Here is a 9,302-nt window from a genome sequence, read left to right on the forward strand (position 1 = left end):
TGCGAGGACAGCTCTCACGCGGCCGGTAGTTGGCGGAGGAAAAGGTGGGCGAAGAGGAATCCCCCGTCATCCGGCCCGAGCAACGATAGCATGTTCTCCATGAGCTCGAGCGCGGTACCGCCACCCAAGCCTGACAGGTTGAGGAGCTTTTTGGCTCGTTCAGCGTCAGAGAGGGCATAGCGCCGAAGACGCAGCTCTTTAAGGGCGGCGTATTTCCCTTGGGCGGGTGGGTCCCGGAGGAGCGTCATCCCGCGACGGGTGGCCAGCGGGTCGAGCGAGGCCACCACATGGTGACACTTCGTGTCGTCAGCCGAAATGCCGCGAAGGGCGAACTGAGCCTCCACGTGTACGAACCATGACGGGGGGTCATGGAGCCAAAAGTCCGGCAGTTTCAGCGCCACAGCGAACGTAGCTGCAACAGGAGGCGGAGGTCCGGCGGCCGCTGATGCATCCATAGCAGAGTCTGCGTTATCTGCGGCCCGTTGCATGCTCAAGTCAGGGGTCACCAATGTGGAGGTAAGCATCAACGACACAGAGCTCTCAGTTCTCACTCCTTCTTCATTCGTCTCCAACATCAACTGCACATATCGCGCCACAAAACACAGGAACACACTTCCTCAACACTGGGTGTGAGTGGAGCCCTCTAGTGATCCACCACAGTCTAACTTCCATGTTTTTCACTTTGTGAATGTTAGTGCTTCCCTTTCAGCTGATTTCAAGACTGTATGTTGTTGTTTACCTGACCTCGCTGTAAATGAGATGGAGAGTTCTGTTTCAGAGCAAGTCATGGGCAAAATTATGCCTTGTGTGTTGGAGTCCATTTATAATAAACCAAAGTGTGGTGTTTCTAAGCCAGGAGACACTGTAATGGAGTTTTGTGCACAGCCTGATAATGAGACAGGTTGAAGAATATGAAGAGAAAGGTTGAGACATGGTTCTGCTGGAGGTTTCTGTTAAAATGGAGTTTTTCCTCCCACTGTCTCCAAGTGTTTGCTCATTGTTTTTTTTTTCATTGTTAAGATTTTCTCTGTTGTACTTTAGTAGTCACTTCACATCATAAATCTTGAGGCAACTGATCTTGTAATTTAGCACCATATACATAAAATTAAATTGAAACTGGACTGAAATGGGTCAACAAAGAAACAGCAATGAAAAACAACAACTAACCAGACTCAACAGAGAAACAACAAAACAACAGCAACATTAATAAAAGTTAAAATGAAAACATTCAGATGTTCCAGCAAGAAGGTCCTGAGTTCAAATCCAGCACCTGGTTTGAGGACTTATGGTGTGTTTGCGTGGGTTTCTCACCAAGTACTCCAGCTTCCTCCCACAGTCCAAAGACATGCAATTTGTTGTAAAATGTATTCTGCAGCAGGACAACAACTCCAAACATACAGCCAAAGTCATTAAGAACCATCTTCAGTGTGAAGAAGAACAAGAATTACTGGAAGTGATGGTATGGCCCCCACAGAGCCCTGATCTCATCATCATCGAGTGTGTCTGGGATTAATGAAGAGACAGATGGATGTGAGGAAGCCTACATCCACAGAAGATCTGTTTGGAACAACCTACCAGCTGAGTTGATGCTGTTTTGAAGGCAAAGGGTGGTCACACCAAATATTGATTTGATTTAGATTTCCCTTTTGTTCATTCACTGCATTTTGCTGACTGATGAAAATAAATGATTAACACTTCCATTCTTGAAAGCATTCTTTCTTTATAGGATTTGTTCTCACCTCACCTGCCTAAAAATTTTGCACAGTATATATACTTTTTTTCTACAGCTGCGTGAAGGTGCGTGAAGCTAGAGAATGGGGCAGTAGCATTAAGAGATTTGATTGGGTGATCCAATGTAAATAAATACCTGGTATACCAGATTACCAGCCATGCCTTGCATACGACTGAAAAGCTTGTAGAATCACACTTAGTATGTCTCCCACTGTTTTAGAGGAGTGTTAACCCAATATACAACTTTGCTTCAGTTCAGTGAGAATTATAAGCATTCATTTATGCACAGCTCTCTTAAGGTCTCACCACAGCATTTTAAACCAGTTGAGATCTGGACTTCACTTCTTTTTCTAATAAATGTGACATGTAGTCTAAAGCACTTTGAGCTCTCAGTATGTCTGGAAAAGTGCTGTATAAATCTCAGTACTTTACACTGATTGATTGATCGATCAACGGATGGAGAATTAATAAACTAAAGAAGAAAAGAAATTCGAACTTGAATTTGAGTTGAGTAAAGTTGTACCCAAATTCACCATATACCAGGATAGAGACAGACTGATAGAACAGATAGAAAAGCTTAAGCTAATGAAGGAGCAATTCCAATAATTCAGCAGGGCTTATAGCAAGATGATGTTACTTCTGAGATCCACATTGGATGTTCTAAACCCTTTGTGACGTTTATGCATCCACCAAGAGCCAGCCAGAACCTGTAAAATCCTCTTGCTAATAGTAAACTATTAATAAAAGAACACACTCCTTGGGCAAGTTTTTAATTGGCTGTGAAGCAGCTTCTCAAATTTATATGCAAATTACTACTTCAGTGAGGCAAAAAAAATATTCAGTGAGTGGATAAATATCACCTGTTCAAATGCAAAGGGGATTTTTCTCCTCAACGGAACACAAGTCAAATGGCGCGTTTATTCCTCCGTTTCCCAGTCTGACTGCCTGAAGCCAGCATTGTTAGCTGCTGTCATTGATAGTGGCTGTTGGTACCCACTGCTAGAGAGAAGAAGACCTGGGGTCATAGATGAATATTTAAAACTGCTCCCATATCAAATTAGATGTGACCTTGGAATACAAAACTTGTGCCTCGTTATTCTTAAAAAGAGCCTAATTTGCTTTCAAAGCTCCACTCTGTTATAAATATGCCTGGGAGGAATGAGAGAAAAAATGCCACCACAAAAGATTTTCTTTCTTTCTGTTTTCTTCTCTCGCTACATTCCACAATACGCAGAAGTAGAACAAAAGAATATGAAGAAGAAGAAGGAGAGACAAAAGACTGTTAGGCTGTGTATGGGAAATGGTATTATTATTTCACAAACAACAAGCAGATTTAATCAACTGCTGCACTGAAATATTAAAGCGTTATGGATTACTATTACTTCTACATACTGGCAATCATGTATGGCAATAGTACAGAAGAAAACCAAAATGCACCACTGAACGACACAGGAAATCATTCCTGCCTCTGGCTATCTCTCTGTACAACTCCTCAATCTAATGCACATGTACAAATGCACAGTACACGCTGCAATAGTTACACCCTTTTGCACATGCTCTACAGTAAAGTAACAAATGACAAAGTTTTACAGGAGAGAATTAAATGTCAGTCATATATATTTGTATATATATTAGAGCTATTTCTTAAAATTTGTATTGTTGTGTATAATTAGTTTAGCCTGTTACTGTTAAATTTTCTTGGAGCAGCTGTAACCCACATAATTTCCTTGGGGATCATTAAAGTATTCTGATTCTGAAAATGGGAGCCAATCTTTGCACATCTTGTTATATGCAAAATCGTTAAAGAAGCACCTTTAACCTCCTAGGACCCGGCGTCCACATATGTGGACATCACATTTTCGGCTGTCTAGACCAAATACTAAATTTCGATCTACAAGGGCCTGATATCCACTTACGAGGACGTTATGCTGCCACTGTTCTACCGAAATTTAAAGCAAATGTCCTCATATGTGGATCTCATTTTTCTCAGAAACAAAAATCACATAAAAAAAAATCTCATTGCAAAGAGAAATTAAAAATGCATGCCATGAAATAGTTCGGGTCTTAGGATGTTAAGGCTCCTTGTACAAAACAAAGAGAAAGTTATGTGAGTAAAAGAGCGGTCTTTAATAAAACCTACTTCTTGGCCAGATTTTGCCAGGAGTGGCTGAGGTAAAATGAGGTTGCAGGATACAGCTGAGAAGTGTGCCTGTGTTGGTACACTTGTCAGTAAAAAGCAGAGATGCCTCAAGTTTTAAGCCTCACTAGTATCCATATGGATGAGGAATAAAAAATTCACCCACTTTTATGAAGGATCCAAAACCATGTTTTTTACCTGGCCCTTAAAAAGGAGGGATTATGTCTCAACAAGATAAACAACAACTTCTGGATGCGGTGGAGGGAGGCACTGGACCATGGACCCAACTAATGTGTAGAAGATTGCTCTGTGTGTGTTATAAAGGGTGTGAGGGTGATGCTTTTTTTACTTACTTTTTTTTTTACTTACTCTTTCCCTACATTTGTCTTCTTAACGGCCTTGCCTCAGGCCACGGTTGCAGAATAGATTGTACATTCTGACAGAATCCATTCTTTGTTGTATGTGTTTCACTATGTGGGTGTGCGAGTATAACGTACATTTGGGCTGGCTTCCTCCATCTTTACTGTTTGTGTATGTATATGCACACTTTATATGTGGATTTTAATACAGTCATGCCCTGTGGCAAGGTTTTATTTCGCTTGCCTTCACTGGCTCTCAAATAAACTTTGATGCTTTGTGTGTTTGTAAATGTGCATTATTTCTCTTGATAATGGTTTCATGGCTGTATCTAAACTCACAAGGCCTCACAATTACTTCTAGGCTCGACTACTGTAATTTATTATTATCAGGGTGTTCTAAAAACTCCCTGAAAAGCCTTCAGTTAAATCAAAATGCTGCAGCAAGAGTACTGACAGTGACTAGAAAGAGAGAGCACATTTATATTGGCTTCTTTTCATTGGCTCCCTGTTAAATCCAGAATTGAATTCAAAATCCTGCTTGTCACATACAAGGTCTTACATAATCAGGCCCCATCTTATCTTAATGACCTTATAGTACCATATCACCCCATTAGAGCACTTCTCTCTGGCACTGCAGGCTTACTTTTGGTCCTAGAGTATTTAATGGGAGGCAGAGACTTCCCAGTTTGGATTCGGGAGACAGACACCATCCCTACTTTTAAGATTAGGCTTAAATCAGGTGACCCTGAATCCTCCCTTACTTCTGCTGCAATAGGTATAGGCTGCTGGGAGATTCCCACTGATGCACTGAGTATTTTTGTTTCAGTCACCTTTCTCGCTCACTATGTGTTAATAAACCTCTCTGCAGTGAGTCATACTTGTTATTAATCTCTGGCTCTCTGGTCAATATCTGGTTCTACAGCATATCTTTTATCCTGTCTTCCTTCTCTGTCTCTCTATAATTAAAACTGAATTGAATTTTAGTACAAATCTACTTAATTCCACTTAGTTTATGTGCATTTTTGAGTGAATAGTTGCCAATCAAAACAATAAAGTCAAAATGGCTCACATACATCTAAATCCTCAACTGAAATTAAAACTGACAAAGTTTCTGGGCCTGGAAAGTGAAGCCAATGTTAAAGTGCCTTAACCTTGCATCTTCTAATGGCCAGGAATTGGCAAGCTCTTTGACATAACATGATGTTCATTTAGTAAAGTATATATGGTCCCAGTTAAGCAGTGTCCCCAGGTTTCTCTGTCAGAGCCGCATTCAGCCATCACCTCCAGTTTCACCAACACCAATAGACGGTAATGGCCAAAAGGATGTGGCTACATCCATAAACCAGGAGTCAAAATACAATTGTAAAACTGGTTTTGTAATTACAACCCACATTTTTGATTATATCAACTGTAATATCATTTTTAGATGTAACTTTTCTACAGAAACTACAAATAGCCAAGCAGCTGTTATATTTTGTCTGCAGTGTTTTAAGACAGTAATTTCTACGTTTTATCATTACTTCAAATGTTCATGAGCTCACAAAGCCCAATCAAACCATAATATTTTTTTGTCCGCGTTGACCCCTGAGCTGTCATTACAGTTGATAAGCTATAAGTCAACAGGCAGGAAACATCACCCTATAGCTACACAAATGCTTCTTCCTGCTTTTCTCTTTTCACTCCCCTTTCCTACTAATAGACAAGACTACATAAAACAATTAATGCTGGTTTAATCGGCATATCCAGTTTTTAAAATTTATTTCCTTTGTTTTGTTTTGATTTCCTTGGTGTTATTATTGTTGATTTTAGGTCACTCAAAAATGTTGCAAAAAACTAAACTTGCGGTTGAATGTTCTTCCTTTGACAACTCATCATTGTCATCATAGGTCAGACTTCTGCTTTGACAGTCTTATCTTGATGTTGAACCAATTCACAGTCCACAGCTCTATTAATGTCATAAAAAAATAAAATCTCCTCCTGTCACTTCCCTCCAGATTTTGTAGACTTTTCAATTGAAAACTGCCAAAAACTTCTCAATAATAGCAATAATATCTCAATAAAACTGAACTGAATTAATTTTCCTTGCAGATTTAACTTTGTGATCTAATGGGAGAAATGGCCAATTTCCAAATGAAGTGCACCTTTTAAACTATAGAATAAAACCATGATTAAGACAGGATGTGCCGAGTCTCTGGCTTTGATCATTAAATTGGATAAATAAGAAGCATTTGTTCAAGCATACAAATAACTTCAATTAGATAATGCTCTTTTCCTCTGTTCTTCCAAAATGTCTTGGGTAGATCTCAGTGCTTAAAAAGCACATATTTGTACTTGCATGGATGATAGCATATTTGATAAGCACCATTTCATTACAAATAAAGAGCTACAGTTTTAAATTTGAGTCAGTCACATGCAAAGCCATTCTGATAGCTGAACCTCCACCAGCACCAAGTACAATTTTATATCAACATGGATGATAGTACATGTGATAAGCACTAGCATCATTTAGCAACAATTTAATTGAACTGTATCCTGAAAGCCCTCTGACCACAACTAACTCCTGACTGACAGCCTTACATGCTGTATGGGGTTTTTTCTTTGTGTGCATGTGTGTTGGTGTTCCTGTGCGGAGGTGAATGAGTATTTTCAGTAATCACCAAATGCTCATTAGCACCAATGCCCCAGCAGAGACCCACTCAGATAACTCACTCACCTCAGGTACTTTAAATAGACACACCACAGTGATACTGTCAGTCAGACTAAGCTCTGCTTTCAGAATGTGTGAGACAGAAAGAGAGTGGGATTGGTTGAGGGTTCAGGAACAAGTGATACGTAATAAGCAACAAGAAATTAGTGTAGCCTCAGAGGGCAAAAACAGGAAATTGGAGTGCTGAGGTAAAAATGATTAAGTCTTGACCTTGGCTTGAGGGGTAGAAAAGAGTCTTGATCTCATTTTAATTGTGTGTGTGTGGATACACAAGCTTCTTTATATTCATTGTGTGGATACAAATGTCTCTGATCAGTTGTGAGGAGCTTTCTTTGAACAGTCCTATAGACACTTGCTTGACACAGAGACAGTGCCTCATGGCCTTAAATTTGTCTTCTGTCTTCACTCCGGCACACACACAGACACACACACACACACACAAAGCATTTTAGATTCACAACGTATATCCTATGCTAAATGCAAGGAAATTGCCTTTTCTCGACCACCGTTTTCAACCACCTGTCCTCCACTAAATATTATGTCTATCTTTGACAGACTCCCAGAGAATTACCGATGCAAAAATGCTTTTCCAGGTTTGTCTTGACCTTGCTCCAGTTAGCCTTTTCAAGAGCATATTTAATAATCTGTTATAAATTCATTGTTGAATTTGACAGTTTTCCTTAAGACTAACTGTGAAATTTTAACATAAATACAAAACCAGAGACACTTCACAGAATTGTATACCTGATTTTTTTTATATAGTTTATCGTCAACATTTAGTTCTAAAAAAAAAAAAATTAAAAAAAATTATTGGCCTTTTCTGGCTTTATTGGACAGGTGTACAGGTGAAGAGTGACAGGAAAGCAAAGAGCCACAGGGCTGACTCAAACCTGGGCAGTCCACTCTCAGGTGTATGGCATATGGGTGCCTGCTCATTTCACTGAGCTAAACCGGCACCCAGCATTTACGATTTTTAATAATTTCATAGAAATCATATAGTGCTGTGGAAAGCATTTGCCTTCCACAGCACTATATTCTCCTGTGGGGAAGGAGGACCCAGGCGCGGAGCTCTGTGTGTAAGCAGTGCGTTTATTTACTGTGCGTTTATTTACTGTGCGAAAACAGACAATAAATCCCCGTGCTCTCCCTTCACTCCTGTGTCGTGTCTTCTCTGAAAAGTCTGTGTCTTTGTGCTCTCTGCTCCCGTGTCTCAGCACTCCCCGTGCTGGGTGCTGTCTGGCGTTACACACTTCTCCTGGGGAAACCATAGAAGCAGCCGTTAGGACACTTTACAACTGCGGGCACACACACACTAACTCAACTGAGCTGAAAGCTAATGTGGAGTCTCACGCAATGATCCCGCGTCGGTGGGATCATTGCGTGAGACTCACCACACCATTAAGTAGCTCCCTCCGCCGACGCTGATCCGCTGCAGGTGTGTGGCATCCTCCTCGGGCATGGCCAGTCATCCACAGGCCTGACGATGCCTGTAACCCGGCCTCCTGGCTACAGCCACAACCACGAACACACACACACACACACACCTCCCTATACATATAATAAGTGGAACACCGAACGGTAGCATAGAATCACATATATCACAATATAATTTATAACTGCTCAGGGACACTGGACCATGACAAAGTGGGTGACAAGGATAAAGATGTATTTATTTATACACTGTCACAGCTGCAGCAACAGACTTGTAGAGTGTGTGAGAGAGAACCCAAATGCTAGCACTGCCTTGGATGCGAGTGAGCTTTATTTACACGGTGAGGATACAAACAGAAGTGGTGACGACATGTGCAGAACCTAAAGGAAACCTAAACTGGAGAAGCTAGTAAAACAGACTGGAAACCTTAAACCAGAGAGACACAGACAGACCAGCGATGAGCACGAGAGGACACACACTATAAATACACAGAGGGAAACGAGGAAACTACACACAGGAGGGAGACACGGCTGAACCTAATTAACATGACGAAACAGGGAGGATATGAAACTGAACACACTGACATCAGACACGGACCTTTAAAGTAAAACAGGAAATACACAGACTGGACTCAGAGACATGGTACAGACAAAGAACAGAGGAAACACAGAGGCAGGGATGACTAAACCCTTGACCGAGGAAGAACAGAACCCGAAACCAAAGAACTAGAAAACCACAACCAGAATACATAACAATAATAATAATAATGAACACAAAATGCTGGGTCAAATGACCCAGGACAATGACATATTCTTTCTCTCCAATTGATCCTTTTGAGTTAACTTAAATAATAACTTCCTCCAAACCATCAGTGTGTCTCTTAGACCGCATTCTGCAAGGATACTAAAAGAAGTCCTACGATTAATTAATGCTTAA

The sequence above is a fragment of the Neolamprologus multifasciatus genome, chromosome 17, assembly GCF_963576455.1.
Source record: "Neolamprologus multifasciatus chromosome 17, fNeoMul1.2, whole genome shotgun sequence".
Taxonomy (NCBI): Eukaryota; Metazoa; Chordata; class Actinopteri; order Cichliformes; family Cichlidae; genus Neolamprologus; species Neolamprologus multifasciatus.